This window comes from Saccostrea cucullata, unplaced genomic scaffold, assembly GCF_032062105.1.
Source record: "Saccostrea cucullata isolate Sc308-1 unplaced genomic scaffold, CSIRO_AGI_Scuc_v1 ctg13057, whole genome shotgun sequence".
Taxonomy (NCBI): Eukaryota; Metazoa; Mollusca; class Bivalvia; order Ostreida; family Ostreidae; genus Saccostrea; species Saccostrea cuccullata.
Window position 1 is genome coordinate 1 of NW_026921143.1, and position 17,950 is coordinate 17,950.

At 35.7% G+C, this 17,950-nt stretch overlaps 1 long non-coding RNA gene across 2 annotated transcripts; it reads left to right on the forward strand.

Annotated features, from left to right (window-relative positions):
• Positions 1-6,949: 6,949 nt before the first annotated feature.
• Positions 6,950-9,127, forward strand: LOC134259265 (uncharacterized). 2 transcript variants are annotated; one of them, XR_009990312.1, is made up of 4 exons: positions 6,950-7,294; positions 8,178-8,380; positions 8,635-8,725; positions 9,001-9,127. It is a non-coding gene; the product is annotated as an uncharacterized LOC134259265 (long non-coding RNA). The 2 variants fall into 2 exon arrangements; XR_009990311.1 differs by having other exon boundaries at positions 7,272-7,294; positions 8,077-8,380.
• The last annotated feature ends 8,823 nt before the right edge of the window (positions 9,128-17,950 follow it).

Here is a 17,950-nt window from a genome sequence, read left to right on the forward strand (position 1 = left end):
TGTGCAAGAGTTATCCGAAATTACCCAATTTTTACCCAGAGACCAGAAGAGCTTATGCGATAGTAATGCGTCCGTCTGTCTGTAAACAAAATGCTACTAGCCTACTACCCCTACAGCCAAAATTTTTGTGGCCGTGGTTGAACGAGGAGATTTCAGCTATAATTTGGCATACAAGATGATGAACTGACCTTTCAATATCCACTTAAGAAATACATATTTCTGTGTATCGATTTTTTTTTATTTCGAGGAACAGTGTTGCCGTGGTTACTAAAAATAGAAATTTCTGTGAAATGCTTTTAAAATGCTACTCCTCCTACAGTTTAATATATTAAAAAAGTCATTAAGCCTAGCCTGAAAATTATAGCGTGCACCGGTATATATAAAGTGTCGAAAATTTATGGCTTTGATGTTCTTTTCTTTCTTTTGATAGAGAAAATGTTCAGGGATTGATTGATTGTATATTGTTTAACGTCCATCTCGAGAATATTTTCACTCGTATGGAGACGCCACCACTTGCGGGTGGAGAGCTGCAAATTTTGTCCTATACTCGGCACTGAGGGCCATTGAGCAGATAGGGATCTTTTCCGTGCCAGCACCTACTGCGACACGGGACCTCGGTTTATACCGTCTCATCCGAAGGACCGGTCGCCACGTCCCACAGTGTGATTCGAACCTGCGACTTAAGGATTGACTCCTTACTTCGCGACTGTAGAACAGACGCTCTAACCACTTCGCCACGCGGGCGACTAAATGTTAAGGGAAAACACATAGTATTTCTTGTACATGCTTATGGAGAGAACGATTATAGGCATTTATGTCCGCTGTTCGATACATTTAATTAATTTTAATAAATATATCTTGAACCTCATGTACATGGCAATCGGACCACCTCGCTCTTTTTCGTCGCAAGCTAGAAATGAATCGAAAGTAAGTACAAGTCTTGAGCAATAGAAAGTCTTTGTCCTAACCATATCTGGCAATATCTTAACGACGCCAAAGAAAACGACCTCTTCAATTACATGCATTATTTCTTTCAACACTACTTGCCAGTGACATTTATGAAGGATGCCATATATGAAGGTGACATTTTTAGGGTCAATATTTTATTGAAGTTGGTGATGCAATATTTCTAGACCCATTCAGACAAGGTGTTGCTTCACACACGAAACGGAAAGCAGAACGGAATGGAATATATTATTTTAGATTGAATCACTTTAAAGAATGGGTGGACTTCACGCCCTATTTTGGATCTTTTTGCGACTCCTCTACCAAGCTGAAAATGAAGTGAATCCCAAATATATTACGAGCAATGGAAAGGGCTACATATACTCGGTTATATTAGGTGGAACTTTATTGCAAAAACAATGCCCTGTTGTCATGTATCAACATGAAGCAACGATACATGAGTGTCGTCTTCCGGAATTTGACATGTACCCGGAGTGGTTTTTATGTCACACAATCAATATTTATAGGAGGCGGGACTATAGATCGGCGTCATTGTTGACATCTCTCTCTCTCTATCCTTCTATCTCTCCAAAAATTGGAATACGTGTTTAACATTTTACAGCGATGTCAATATGAAATTATTTAAAAATGTGATGACACGCAAAATTAAAACAATATTTAATTTGCTAAATTCTGAAAACGGCAGCAAAACACGCTCAAAGACACGATTTAGATCGAGGTCAGGTTGAAGAATACAATGTAACTGTTTTCACGAGTACACTCGCACGTGGACATCACGTGATATTTAACAGGTCAATTGCAGTCATAACAATGGAAGCGTGAAGTTTATTTTGAACATGTTTTTTGTAAAATTTAGTGTGAGCGCACGTTTGTCGGCACTTCTCCTTTAAATATAACATTATTTTGTTCAATATACAACTACAATTTTCGTAAGAACAGCCGACAAACATGCGCTGACTATGTATTCAGACGATGAAAAACGCGTGACCCTGATTATCTATTGATATTCAAGAAATCTTCAGGCACCATGCCTTCGATATCTATTTAGTTTACTTCGAAAAGATCGTTTTAAATTCACGTCCGTACCATGAATACACAGTTAAGATATCGGGGGTTTATATGATGGAAAAAAATAAAGATTTTATGAAACTTAAATTTACGGCATTTTTTCTGGCCAGTTAAGTCCACCCTTTCTTTACAAATTTTATCATAAACGATATATCTTAGACATATTTAATCCCGCATTATTGAATACAAATTGATTTATCATGGTCATTCTCTTATTCTCGAAAATCGCTGACAAAGGAGTAACGTGGAATCGAATTTGAAAGGGGAAAGTTTAAATCAGTAATATAAATTGAAACTGCATTTTCTGGTCATTGCTGGAAATTCAAATTAGAGAAGGGGACAGTATGAGGTAATTCAAGGGCAGATCGCCGCAGATGGAATATCGCTTACAAAGTACAATTAACATTTTTGTCCTTTATTATTATAGTGATTAAGTAATAGATAAACCATACAATTTTGACTGTTTTGTGGTGTATTGTTAATTATACCATGGTTTGGGTTTCACGACCCTGGGTTTAACCTCACGAGACGAAGTGTTTCGAGTTAAGAAACACGATAGAGGTTAAATTGACGATCTTGATTTCATGGAACTTTTGCCATTTTTGGGCGATGAACTTTGGGATGAAGATGAAAAATTTACATTAAGTCAAATCGCCGATCGTATAGAACTGGACTAAATTAAGTCAGAGTGCATGATATCTAATTTTGCGGGCATGACTTTTTGTCTTGGATATCAGTCTGAGAGCAGAGAAACGGGAGCCAGCCATTCTAGCATGGAAGTAACTACCATTCAGGATACGTGTTCCCTTACAGAGAATTCGTTGAAATTCGGAAATCCAGTCAAAGACGAATTTTTGGATGAACTAATCTCCGGGACAACTCCGGCCAACACTAAGAAAAGTACAGCATGGGCACATGGGCAGTTCGTGTGTTTAATGATTGGCGCATTTCACGAAATACTGCACTTGAAAATATTCCAACTTTGGACCATTTTTCCGTGGATGACATAAACAGACGGCTCTTGAGGTTCATAGTTGAAGTAAGAAAACGTGATGAGGACTTTTACCCTCCTAAATCACTCTATCTTTTAACAACGGGCATTCTGCGCTACATGCGAGAAAACGGAAATACGCTGAACTTTAAAAACGAAAAGGATGACCGTTTTATCAGATTTCGATTGAGCCTTGACGCCCAGATGAAGTTTTTAACATCTAAAGATATGCACATTTCTATATAAACTTTATTAATTTAAATGTTTTGTCAATCAGTCCTTTGCTTCTTTCTCTCTCTCCTTCGAATAGCCATTTTTACTGTTTACTCCTTTTCATAGGTTAAGGTTTAACTGTACTCCAAGCAGACCCAATCAGCCGCGACCAGGAAGAACGGCTTTGGACATCCGGTGTTATTGGTCATAAATCCAGCGAGGCATTGCTATATGGAGTTTTTTCTACAACTACAAGCTATTTGGATTGAGGGGTAGAGATGAGCATCACGAGCTAGATATTTGGTAGTTTGAAGAAGGCAAGGACGACACTGGCAAGTTCCTACAGTTCGTGGGACGTGCAAACAAAACCTTTAAATGTGGGTTAAAACATCACAATGTTGACGTCAAAAACATTAAACAATTTGTTCCTGTCCGTTTGTACACTTTTTACATTGATCTAATTGGTGACAAAGATGGAAAATTCTACAAACGCCCTATTCCTGGAATACTCAAATTTTCCAAGCAAAATATAGGTGTGAATAGGCTTGAAAATTTGATGAAAGAAATGTGCAACAAAGCAGGGTTAGAGGGAAATTTCACGAATTAGTCGGGAAAAAGAACGTACAACCCAGTTGTACCAGAGCGGTTTAGACGAGCAGCAAATCATGAGCAGGACCGGACATAGAAGTTTAAACGGTGTGCAAAAATACAAGCGTGCGTTTTACGACCAGCTGAGAGATTTGTCAAATATTCCTGAAGCAGCTTGTTAAAAAAAAGTGAAAATTATTGAAGATTCGTCTTGATGTGTTCATGGTTACTAAAAATAGAATTTTCTGTGAAATTCCTTTAAAACGCTACTCCTTCTATAGTTTTTGTTTGATTTCAATATTACTTGGCACACAAGTAGACTATATTAAGATACATAAAATAGTGCATCGGTTTTTGATTTCGATGAACAGTGTTGCCATGGTTACTAAAAATAGAATTTTCTGTGCAATTCCTTTAAAAAGCTACTCCTTCTACAGTTTTGGTCTGATGGCAATGGCTTCTTTTCTCATCTTTTGTTATAAGTACAAACCAGTAGAGCTACAGTCTCGACAGAGACTTCTAGTTTAAGATAATCGAAGCCACAAACAACTCCAGTTAATCCTTTGTTCTCGGTCATATCCTCTTCTCAGGACATTCATCTTTATTGAAAATTGTTGAATTAAGGTTTGGCAGGGCAAAATCTTTGCCATTCCTTTGGTTGATTGTTTTTAGTATGTTTAGTACGTTGTGTAATTTTTCCTTTTTCAGATCAAAAATTGCTAAGTAATACTTTTAATCAGTCCAAATAAAAATCTTAAATCATTGTGGAATATGAATAATTGACCTCTCTTTGCACTTTCCGAAGTAGAGATGTTTCAGTGCCGACATTTCTCTTGTCTGTAAATAGTTGAAAAGATTAAAAAATTAAAACGGATAAAAACAAAACCAGTATTTATAGTGGTTATTCGATTACTCCTATTATTGATATATTTATAGAAAAATTTATGTTCTTGCAAATTTCCATATCGGGTGATAATTACCAAATCACGATCACAGGTACTTGTGGACAGGCCCCCCCCCCCCCCCATATACACCCCTGGTCAAAATATTTCTTTTTTCTTTTTTTTCTCAAGAATTATGTTTCTAGTACTTATTTACAATGTATTCCATATGAAAAACCCAAAAAATAACATAGATTTAACGATTTACGAAAAAAGTCATACCCTGGTATTATAAAATAGAGAAGGTAAGTCACTTCGGGTTGTTAATTCGGACCCCTCTTGAATATCGGGCCTAAAATATCATATACCTATTACATGTCACCAAAATGTCTAGTCATGCCTTAATTCGGTAGAGGTTTTTGTCGTAAATCGTGCCATTTTATCAACCAAACATTTTTCTGTTATCCCTTTATTAACCGTCAAACGCCAAAAATCCAGAAATGTCAAAGCAGAAATTACGGAAGTGACGAAAAAACGACACCTCGTAGTAATTTACTACAGGAACGATAACTCCACTTCTGTACTCGGAGAGTTCCGAATGTAATAGAACCAACGGAAAGAGCCGAAATTTGCGAAAAAAAGTACGGGAAATAAAAATGGACGACGATCAATGAAGAGCATTTGAATTGGCAACTTCTGGACATAACTTGATAATTACTGGACAAGCCGGGACAGGAAAAACTTTTCTTGTCAAACAAATTGTAAGGTATTTAAGACAACTGAAGAAAAATGTTGCTATTGTACGTTCTACCGGTATCGCCGCGACTCATTATGGTGAATTAAGGGCACAGACATTGCATAAATGGGCCGGGATAGAGGATGGCAGACACTTGAACGAAGAAATAATACACTTAGTAAAGACTGATGAAAGGTTCAATGTTGCTAAGAAAAATATTGAAAATGCCGAAATACTAATTATTGATGAAATTTCCATGATTAGCGCAAAAATCCTACATCAAGTTCAGTTACTTTGTAAAAATGTCAGAAATTCAAAACTCATCTTTGGCAATATCCAGGTGATACTTGTGGGAGACTTTTATCAACTCCCACCTATTTCAAACGAACTTTTTGGAGATCTTGGAAATCATTGCTATAGATTACCTTGGTTTGAAAATTATTTCCAACACAAAATTAACTTAAATATTATCCACAGACAGGAAGATCAGCTCTTGATTCAATGTATTAATGAACTTGAAATTGGAAATCTCTCAGAAGATTGTGTTGCATTTCTTCTTTCTCTTGATAGACCAATACAAAATGAGAAATCATGTGTACACTTATTTGCTAGAAATTTAGATGTAGACTTGTATAATTACAACAAATTGCAAGCACTTCAAGGGGAGTTAAAGGTGTACGAAGCTGAGGATGAGGGCTCTCAACACTATCTCAACAAATTTCTGGCCCCTAAGAATCTAGGATTAAAACTTGGTTGTCCTGTTATGCTGATTAAAAATTTAAGTGACACATTAGTGAATGGACTTTGTGGAACTGTGACAAATTTATGTAATGATTCTGTAGATGTGAAATTTATGGAAAATCATAGTACACCAATTACAGTGTCCATTTCAAGAGAAATTTTCACAATATTTGACCCTGTGGATAAAATTGTTTTGGCGAAAAGAGTACAAATGCCCTTAAAAGTAGGATTTGCTATGACAATACACAAATCCCAGGGAATGACCTTGAAAAATTTAGTTATTGATTGCACAAATTGTATCCAGCCTGGGCAATTTGGAGTTGCCATAGGCAGAGCAGTATCTGTTCAGGGTTTGAAAGTAATAAACTTCCATAAAAATCTATGCAAAAAACATCCAGGTCATGTATACAATTTTTATGACAGTTTTTCAATTGGCATTGTGAAATGTGATCTAAGTTGTTGCAGGGATAATGTTGACATTAGTACTCTGACAGCAGATACTGGTCATAAATCTGAAGACACTGATGATGCTATCGAGTCAAAAGTTTTGAATGAGGATTCAGAATTTTCTGATTCAGAGATTGAAGAATTAGAATTCATAGACAATAGTCTTAGTGATCCTGGTCAAAATGCACTTCCTGATCAGTTTTCACAATCAAAACTCATTTTGGACTCTGCAGTGCAGAAATATTCTGACACACCAGTAGAAACAATTATTTTCAGTTTCAGGGATGCAATCTGCAAAAGTTATAAATATTTTGATGACTGGTTTCATGAGCAATTTTCAATAATGGAAGACATAGGACTGAATATTTTTCCTGAAGGGGAAATGTCTTTTTCTCAGAAGCATAGAAATGATTATTTTATTAGATTCAACAAGTATCTTAACTCAGATGATTATGAAAAAAGTGCAAAATCCTTGCTTAATTATTATGAGCAAAATTCTGAAGGGCCAGCATTTCAGCTTTTAACTGCAGTTATGTTTCAGATAGAGAAAGAATTTTTTCTTCAGCTTTCTTCCTATCTTCAGTTATCTGCCCCTGAGCCTGTAAAAAAGCTAACTGTTCAGTCTGACCTGGAAATTGACTCTGCAGGAAAAGGGAAATTAAGGTACATAAGTGGGTACATATTAGCCAAATTGAAACATACTTTGTCAAAAAAAATCAGAAATATATTATTCACCAAAGGTAAAGAAACAGAGTTGTCAAGATTTCAATCACAAATGAAAATTCTCAATTCATTGTGTACTTCATTTGATCATTTAAATGCTACAGCAGTAGAGCCGGAGACTCTACTTGAAGTTAAACACAGACAAAATGACAGAGAGAGTCTCACTAATGTGTCTGATTTGACCTTTAGTTTTTTCCAAAAACTTGAATTATTATGCCGTGAAAAACTTACTCATGATAAGCTAGTTGATGATAGAAAATATTTATTCAGTTCTATTAAGGGAGAAATACTCGATAGTTCTTATATTTTTGACACATGGATTCAGTGTGTTGCGAAGTCGAGAAATCAATTGAATGAAAATCAAACTGAAGATATTTCTGATCTTTTGTCTTCAATGGTCATGACCTGTGATAGTTACACAGAGATTTTCCAAGCAGTTGTCTCTTTATTCCTCAAAGTAAATTTAAGTCAGTTTCGAAGAGATTTCTTAACATTTTTGAAAAAAGAGAAGAGTGTCGCACTGCGTAAAAAGGTCATGAAAAGGTCAAAAACAGTTGTGAAAACTTTCAACATGAAATTTTTCTCAGAAGATGACTCTAGCAATAAAGAAGTTTCATTATTAAGGTTAAAATCTGAACTTTTACAAAATGAAAAATTCTTTACTGAACATTCATTTACCAAAAAGGATTTGATCTCAATATGTCAGCATTTTAATTTGAAAGCTACTATGAAGCAAAAGAAGGATGATATCATAAAAGTGCTTGTCGATGGAATTCTAGAAAATGTTCATGCATCCAATCAATCTGTACTTGACACTGAACAGGCAGGACCTAGTAACTCTCAACCTTCATATGCTGATCTGACTCCCGCTGGCTCTGTATCATCTGGACCTGGCCTTTCACCACAACCTAGAGAAAGAGGTAAGAGAACATCAAGCAAAGGAAAAGGTAAAGGGAAGGGCAAAGGAAAGAAAAGAAAAACATCTGCTGACAGAGATTTGAACATGACAGAGGAAGATCTTACTAGGTATGTCATCTGGTCTGAAATTTATTAACTCCAAATTTAGGTGCAGAAAATATTTAAATGTTTCTAATGTTAATTTTAATGTTAATTCAGTGGATTTTCCATATGAAAATTCTGTTTTTTGTAATGTCATAATTTTACAGAGAAAAACCATTGGAAAAAATATTTAACCTTTTCTCAAGAATAGTAAATGCATGATTAGTATTTGTTGTGGAAGCATCTCTCTGGTAGTTTATATTCAAGTTTTCTCAAAATAGGGTGGGACCAACAGAAGTGTCAGATCAAAGTTGCACATAGGAGCTGGAGAGAAATCCTGATTAAGAATTAATAGCAAGACCAGTGAGTCAGGTGAGGATTGTAGCCCATGGACCTCATGTTATAATTCATGTGAGAAATACTAGTACTGTATACACAAAAGAGGCCAAGTCTTCTGTGACAGTATTACATTGATAGGTTGGCCATTATCTATATCAAAAATTAAAAAATATCTGCAAATTCATTACTTAGATAAGTTTCTATTTACACTGTATATGTTTCTATGATGTACCTAAAATTTGTCTATAAATACTTTTTATGATTGATTGTGAAATACATGTATAATAATGTACTTTATATTATTTCAGAAACCTTTTAGTATGCCATATCTTTCCTTCTGAGCTTCTTTTTGGATGTTGTTCTGGCAATTCAGCACCTCCCGAGGCTCCCCCAGTGTTTGATTTCCTCGATACAGAGGCGTGTCCTAGAATAACAGAATTCATTGTGTTGCAGTATCTTAGGTAGGTAGGATTGGTATTAGCCCCATTATGTAGTGTCCTCTGTTGACAAAAAACATTTTCTATAACATCACTGTTTGTTCTTGATGGAATAATGGAGGCATTTGATTTTTTCAGTTTGTAAAGACAGAGCTCCTCAAAACCAAGCACAGATGATATAATGTCTTGTCTAGTCTGGTGTGAAATTAAATGCTTTTCTTTATTTTTTATTGTTTTGTTGTTTTTTTATGCTATTCTCCCAATGTACGAACCAATCCATTGCATCATGATTTTCTTTCAAACGATCATCACTTACATCAGTGACAGGTCTAGTATCTCTGAAGTTTTTAATGAGGACACTAGTACATTTTAGGAGTTTAACTGTCACATCCAGTTGTGACCCTTCTGAACCAAGACTATCTTGATAAAGTTCCATGAGATGTAGCATATTCCCATCTAGTACATCCTCAGCTAAGTGATTCCTCATTTTGGCCTCAGGTGTCATAAACAAGTGTTCTTGGGATAATTTATGGTGTACTGGAAATGCATGAGATGATATGTCCCATACATAAGCTTTCCTAAAATGATTCCACTCAATGTACTTATCACCGAGCATTAAATGTCTCTTGCAGCTAGCATCAGTACCACTTTTCAATATGTTATTGCGAATTTTTTTATCACATGGGAGATGTCCATTATGAAAAAAATTTGGGGGTTATCTAGACAATATATGTTTTTGAATGAGCAGGTACTGGGTTCATTGTGCTAAATTCTGGTAGTAAAAGCTTGAATAAGTCTCTGTTGGACTGAGCCCCATCGGTACTTATATACTGTATTTTAAAACCAAAACTTGATAACATATTCACGGATTCCCAAAGTAACAAGTAAAGTTCATGTCCTGAGGCTGTAGTTGAGGGAAAATGGGCAAATGGGAATCTGAACCCTGTAAACCCCAAAAACAGGAGTTGGAGGGCATGTGTTGCTAAAGGTAACTGTCTTTTACTTGACGAGATCTGGTTAAAAACAATGGACTCAGGAGTGCATTCTGAGAATCCAATTAATTGAATTTCACCATCTTTTTTCTTGAATTGTAGGTCTGATTGCACAGACATTTCGTCAAATATTAGGCCGCCCTCAAACCCCTCTGGTGGAATTTTCTTCAGCTGGGCTTCATTCCTCATCCAATGAAGCACTTCTTTAGAGAATCCTGCCTCTTGATGAACTTCATTTTTAACTCTTTGTAGGAGTTTTTGAGAGGGAAGAACCAAAAACTTGCTATTTCTTAAATCTGTGTAACCACGAGGGCTTCTACACCACAAATTTAAACATAACCGAACTACATCCCTATTCCACCTTCTCCCATTGGGATGTCTATCAAGTGCTATTTTTTGTGACTTTAAAAATGTTTTCATTTTGTCAGTACAATCAGGAAAAATTTTGCTCAACAGTTCAGACATGTCTTTATTGTCTGCTTCACACAATGTAACTGTATTATGCAAATCATCACTTTCCACACAGAGTTCACTTGGATTGCATCTGCAATTATTTGTATTTTTGAAGAATGATTTTTTTTCAACATTTGATTCAGACTGTTCTTCATTTTTATCAGATTGATATTTAGTTGATCTCTGGAGTTTTTTACAAAAGGTACAGATAAATGACATATTTGTCGCAGCTTGAATTGGTAAAACATTTATACAGTTTTTTGAGCGGAAGCAAATACTGCTGAAATTTTCATCACCAACTTTGGACAAGTGCTCTTCAAAAAAGGTAGTTTTCTTTTTATTTTCCCCAATTTTCTCAGCCCCTTTGCAAAAAGAAAGGTGTCTTATAATTTGGAATATTGTGCTGAAACTGTAATGTTCATTTTGTTCATTGATGCCAAGACTTGCTGGTTTAATAGTTCTTCCACGAATATTCATATGCCAAATTTTATCACTTTTCAGAGAAATTTCAATCATTACTTTGTTATTGTTTATTATGTCACCAGTAAAATGACCTAATTTAATACAGTCTGCAGTCTTTGAAAGCAAAAAAAAATCTTCTGGGATAATTGAACTTATTTCACTGAAAGGAACATCAGACAGTGGGGATTTTCTCCACGAGATTCCCAAATATCTCTTTGTCAATTTTGACCAGTCATCTTTTGGGCGAACTTGTATTATTGTGACATTTTCAAATAACCTCTTTATTATATTTCCTACTGCAAGACCAGTCACTGTACCCTTGAATTTTGTTATAATGTCCTGTAAATCAACGTATTCAGTGCCTGTGGAAGCTTCAAAATTTTCTAGTAACCAGATGTATAAAGAAGAAATATTTTTTTCACTCATTTTGAATACCTTTGCTTAATTTCATCTCTTTCCTTATTTTTTGCGCTTTAAAACAACCGCCGAAATATTTCCCGTACTTTTTTTTTCGCAAATTTCGGCTCTTTCCGTTGGTTCTATTACATTCGGAACTCTCCGAGTACAGAAGTGGAGTTATCGTTCCTGTAGTAAATTACTACGAGGTGTCGTTTTTTCGTCACTTCCGTAATTTCTGCTTTGACATTTCTGGATTTTTGGCGTTTGACGGTTAATAAAGGGATAACAGAAAAATGTTTGGTTGATAAAATGGCACGATTTACGACAAAAACCTCTACCGAATTAAGGCATGACTAGACATTTTGGTGACATGTAATAGGTATATGATATTTTAGGCCCGATATTCAAGAGGGGTCCGAATTAACAACCCGAAGTGACTTACCTTCTCTATTTTATAATACCAGGGTATGACTTTTTTGGTAAATCGTTAAATCTATGTTATTTTTTGGGTTTTTCATATGGAATACATTGTAAATAAGTACTAGAAACATAATTCTTGAGAAAAAAAGAAAAAAAAATATTTTGACCAGGGGTGTATAGTTGGGGGGGGGGGGGTCCTGTCCACAAGTACCTGTGATCACGATTGGAAGTTGTTTTCAAGACTGGACAATCCTCATAAGCGTAAAAAATATTTACAGAAAAAATTTATGTTCTTGCGAATTTCCAAATCTGGTGCAAATTATCAAATCAGGCTAAGAAGTGTTTTTCTTCCAATATTAAGATAATTTTCATAGGCGTAAAAATATATGATCTCACATGATTTGTGATTGGATATGATTTTTATCCATTGAGTTTTGTGTTTTATATCCCCGAGCCCTGGCGAGAACAGGGCTTCCTTCATCATCATTACCATGAAATTATTTTGGCTAACACCCCTGTATATTCCTTATTTTTTGCGAGTACTTTTTATCGCAGATGGGCTCTTCAACATCAAATCACGAGAATAAAAATTCGCAAATGGACTGTTGATCAAGAGTTATAACATAGATTTCAGCAGCATAAAAATGAAGGCGAGTGATTTAATTGTTGTGCTTCTCGCGAAATTATGCGATAATTAATTCCACGCTACATTTAGGAATCTACAGTAATGGTTTTATCAGCCTGGATACTAAAACAGAGTAAAAAATAGTTAAGATTGCTTTTAATCTATGCCTCGATTCCTGATACCCACACCTGGAAATCACAGAGCTGCCAACATTCTGAAATGAAAAACAGTAAGACATGGTCCAGGGACCGCCTCAGCCCCCTGCCGCTGACGATGTTTTGAAAATGTCAAAATGGACGTGCAATCGGAGCAATTAAAGGCACATTTCCATTTTGTTTACTTTCAAACATTAACATGAATGTGATCAGCCATCTAAAACCGAATCGATGATGCAAGCAATCGTTGTACGAATTATGAGTATTTAATTATAATAGTACTAGAAACTGTTGTCGGCCAGTTATGAAAATTCCAATATTTTAAACTCTGATTGGGAAAAAACCGAAATCGGAAGCATATAGCGAGAAATCGTAAGGCGTATTTTGGACACTTATTTCTTAAGACTTACGCCAAAATCGTAAGGGTTGGCAGTTCTGAAATCACTGACTGTAATTCAGTTCAACGACGTTTTCTGAAACCGGTATGGTTTTTATATTCTTTGCATTTATCCACCTTAGTATTCCGTCTAGAACATGGAGATTTCTTGGGTCATTCATATACCTTTCGAAGTTTTATCAAATATGGGAAAGGTCTTTCGAAATTAAGAAAAATAGTGGAAAAGAAACCTAAGAATAACAAGAAGACGGAAGATGTTAATGATCAGCAATGATGCGTAGATGTATATAACAAACACATGTTAATACCTGTTGCACTCAAATCTTTTATGCAAGATTTTAATATATATGTAATAGTAAGATCATATGAAGAGAAATCTTCGTCATGAAGAATGGGCGGAGCGAAGCGGAGCCCATTCTTCGTGACGAAGATTTCTCTTCATATGATCTTACTGACTTAGAACAGAACCTCAGCCAATCAAATGAATGGATTTAAAATAAACTCCTCCCACGGCTGTGTCATATATAATGCTCAACTTGACCGCTCGTTGTAGATATTGAGCACGCAATCACTATCGAACACACGCGGTTTCAGAATGGACTCCAACCCATTCAGGTTAGCACGGAATTATATGAAATAGCTTGATTCAGGCACGTAGCAACAGGGGAGGGCACTTTTTTTCAGATATAATTTTTACTATCAAAAATGTTCATTGAATGTTCACTGAAAGGCTGATTGCCCCCCCCCCCTTACGTTTTACTACAGTATATGAATATGAAGGTAATTTAATATGTACGGGAAAAATGGTACAGGAAGAAACTGGTATTGAAAAAAAGTTAAAAAACGATGCTACGTAAGTGATTTACACAGGAAATGGCATGGGAAAGATATTAAAGCTACTGAACCAATGAATATCCTTGTAAAAAGAATCTATATTTTTGAAAATTGAATGTGTTAAGAGGACAAGGCCCTCGTCAGTAGGAATGGGTATCGCTGTCTAGTGTCAAATAAAAATTTGATAAAAATTGTGACTTAAATCTGTCTTCAAAGACAAGGTTCATCTCTGATATACATGACAATGGTTATATTTTTTCTGTATGTACCGAAATGTGAAAAAGAATAATATTCAGAAAGGCGACAAAAGATTACAGTGGAAAAAAGTGTAGCAAGGCCTAGAAAGTTTAAATATCATTGTAAACAGCACGTGGCTTTGAATAGTTTCTTTTTGTGTGCTGAACAAAAACCAATGAAGCCACACCCATATAACTGTCAAGTGAACCAATCAGACACCGTTAAATATTTCAGAAATAGAATTCTTCACCATGAAGAACCGATTCTTCGCGAGAAATGGAAGCATTTGATTGGCTGAATAAGTAGGTTATGTTCTAAATATAATTGTTACAACTGTAAAAAAAAAGGGGGGGTGTTCGATTGTATTCGCCGTGCTATACAAAACAAACGACCAGCGAACATCTCGTGCAAGTACAATGTGGAATAGCTGCAGATCTATAGATCTGGTCTGGAAAAAAAAATGGAATGCTCAACCAGAGAGCTACAGTGCCACCCGTTGAAAAAAATGTGTGTATTTATTGCGCACAAAAATGCGCTGTTTTCACGATTTTTTTTCTCCTTATATGCTGCCATCTCAAAATTTTACTAGCAGCTCATATTCTTTTTCTACTTCCTCAACAAAACATTTCCCAAAACTTTAGAATCCGAATAGGGCCATGTAATTTACTTTCGCATGATTGCACCATCGAGATGTAGGTCTACAGTGCGATGATGATGACACGATGACGATAATACTATCGCACCATCGTCATCGAATTGTTGCGCCATTGTCTCTTCGTCGTCACAACACCATCGCTTCATCGTTATCGCATTATCGCCCTTCTGGTACGATAGTGAAGTGTATGGTCCTATCCGGATTCCATACAAAACCGTCGTTTGTAGTTACATACTGGGCCTGAAATAGAAACCGTAGAAAATATGAAGTGTAAAGAAATTGGCCCTACATAAAGAAGAGTAGAAGAAAACTGGTGGTGGATCACTACCGTCTAGAGTTCTGATAAACCCCTTGGACGTGAAGATTGGGGGCACTATTAGACAGACATCAATTACAGGTGTTGAAGGTGGAATTAACGTATTTGATGATTCTTAAACGTCAACCACTCCAAAGCCAGCAAATGCTCCATCATTTATATTAAAAGTATATTTGTAGTATAGAGAGAGGGAGAGAGCCTGCTTCATAAAAGAAATCAAGCAAATATGTAGAGTCTATGTCTAGAACTGTAGCTCTCCGAAAAAATATTTCGACAGCTATACCAGACTGTCAGTATATGTTTTTCAGAGAGGTACAGTTCTGAAGATAGGATATTCCTGTTACATGTAGGCCATGTGGAGTTGATGTAAAAAAAAAATAATTCAAACAACTTTTAAAGATATATATATGCCGTATTTGTGTTTTATTTTAAAAGAAATAAATGTATGTGGTTTCTCATTAAGTTATATAAGTTATATACTTTCTGCAAATAAGACAATTCCACTCCATAACTTTTAAAAGTTATGAAATATTATTTGGTAAAAATTATTTTCTCTCCGAGTCGGATAATAAACGCCTCTTATTGAAATATTCATGATCACGTGGTCTCGCATGCTCACAGCAAACAATGGTCCAATCTCGTGAACCGAAAAGCATGATGGTCTACTACGTTTTTACTACAAACACGTAAGTTAAGGATTGTCAATACGTGAGCACACCTCAGAGTTGGTTGCTTTTTGTACCGATGAATAATCACGTCCAATTGTCTTTTCACTAGCAGTTCAGCACGGGGAAACTCTAAACAAATGGACCTGTACAATGGAGTGGGGAAAACTTTAATTTTTATCACTGTTAATCATTTGTATGCAAATATGACCATGGAATTAGTAGATAATGATATACATAATGCTTAAAGCGTGTAAATGCTTGGGAAAATGCATCAAGTCTTTCCGAGAGCGATTTAAAAAACTAGCCTTTTCGAAAAACACATGTAGTATTTTATGTAGTAACCCATAAATGCATTAAATGCAACTCATTCAGCGGGTGTTGCTAAAACGCGGAACGGAAAACGGAACGGAACGGAAAACGGAATATATTATTTTGGATTAAATCACTTAAAATACACAAATATTATCATAAACGATATATCTTGTACATATTCAATCCCCCACTATTAAATACAAGTTGATTTTGTCATGATAAGTCTCTTATTTACGAAAATCGCTAACACAGCAGTCACCTAGAATCGAATTTGAAAAAGGGGTGGGGGTGGGTAAACGAACTTGAAAAGTATTTGACAAGCAAAAACAAAAAGAGAAGACAATTGTTTGATTCAGGAGGGGGGATAAGTTCCAACTCCAACATCTTTCAGAACTATTTTTTTACACTAATTTACTACATTAATTACATTCACAAAAAGTGTGAGGATGTCAACTTGAACGAACATTTCCGTAGTAAAAAGGTTATGACTGGGGGAGCAAATATTTGATATCTAGATTGACCATGGAAAGAGGAATAAAATTTAAAAAAAATATATTAAGATATTACGTGTAGGGCAAACCTTTACGGCAAGCTCGAATCAACATCTCTTATATATACACTGGTTGTTAAAAATGTTATTCAAAAGAGTCGCTTTCTATATATATAAATTCGATCTGGATAGACAAAGTTGGAAAACTTTCATGTGGCAGATATAATGCAGAATCTTTGCATTCAATGAAGTTAAATTTTGTTTGTTTGCGGTACATATGTGTGTGTGTTGGGAAGGGGGGAGGGTATATGAGTGACCGCGTAAAAAATGAGTTTGTTTTCCCGCTCATCGGAAAGGTCTGAGAAGTTGTAGTAAGTCATCCTCACAATGACAAGGGTTTGTGATTTCTCGAACTCGGGTGTTCGAGAAATCACAAACCCTTGACATTGTGAGGATGGTAATAGGTCTACCCCCTTTTTTGTGTCCTAAATATACATAAGATTTAATAAATCAATTTTAAATGTGGTTGTGGGCCCCTACCCAGACCCGAAACTGTCACTCCCCATTTCATGATTCGCGAATTCGACACTGCGTGCATAATCTGAATATCATAACCAGTTATTTTTGTCTTTACAGACATTGGCATTTGAAACAAATTTAAATGGGGGGGGGGCAGTAAGAAATTTCCAACATACAAAAAATTTGACATGAAAAAAACCACAAAAAAACCGGGGGTATATGTCCTTTGCCGAAACACAAAATTCCTATTTTGTGTGTGTGTTTGGGGGGGGGGGGGTTCAAATTTCTTCCCCTTGAGAGGGGGGGGGCATCGCTTGTACACCAGTTCTGAACGGAGGTTTTGTATGACTCATGAATATATAACAGTTTACAATAAATTTTTATAAGAAATGAATTTTACACCAAGAATATTGCTCTTTTATCTGATTTATATCGAATTTATGTTAATTGTTTGACTAAAATTTTCCGTTTTCCGTTCCGTTCCGCTTTCCGTTCCGTTTTCCGTTCCGCGTTTTAGCAACACCCCTCATTCAGCTGATTGGTCGATTTTTAGTCATATTGGTTCCTCACTGAACAGACGTCACAAAAAATATTTTCTTCGACCTGATTATTCTCACGATGCTTTTCCCGTGCACATGCGCAGATCCAGGATAAACGTCAGTCCTTTATAAATATGCATGAGAATATCGTGTTCTTTTCCCGATCAGTATTTTGTTAATACCGAATAATATTTCGTCGAATTTGCAAGAATGCTTCATTTTTGATATCATACTTCAGAAATTTTTGTTCGGTTTCAACTGTGCAAAAATACTGTTTAACACGGCATACATATCTTTAAGATATCGTACGGAAATGAAAGTCTTACCCATACAGAATGTATGAATTTA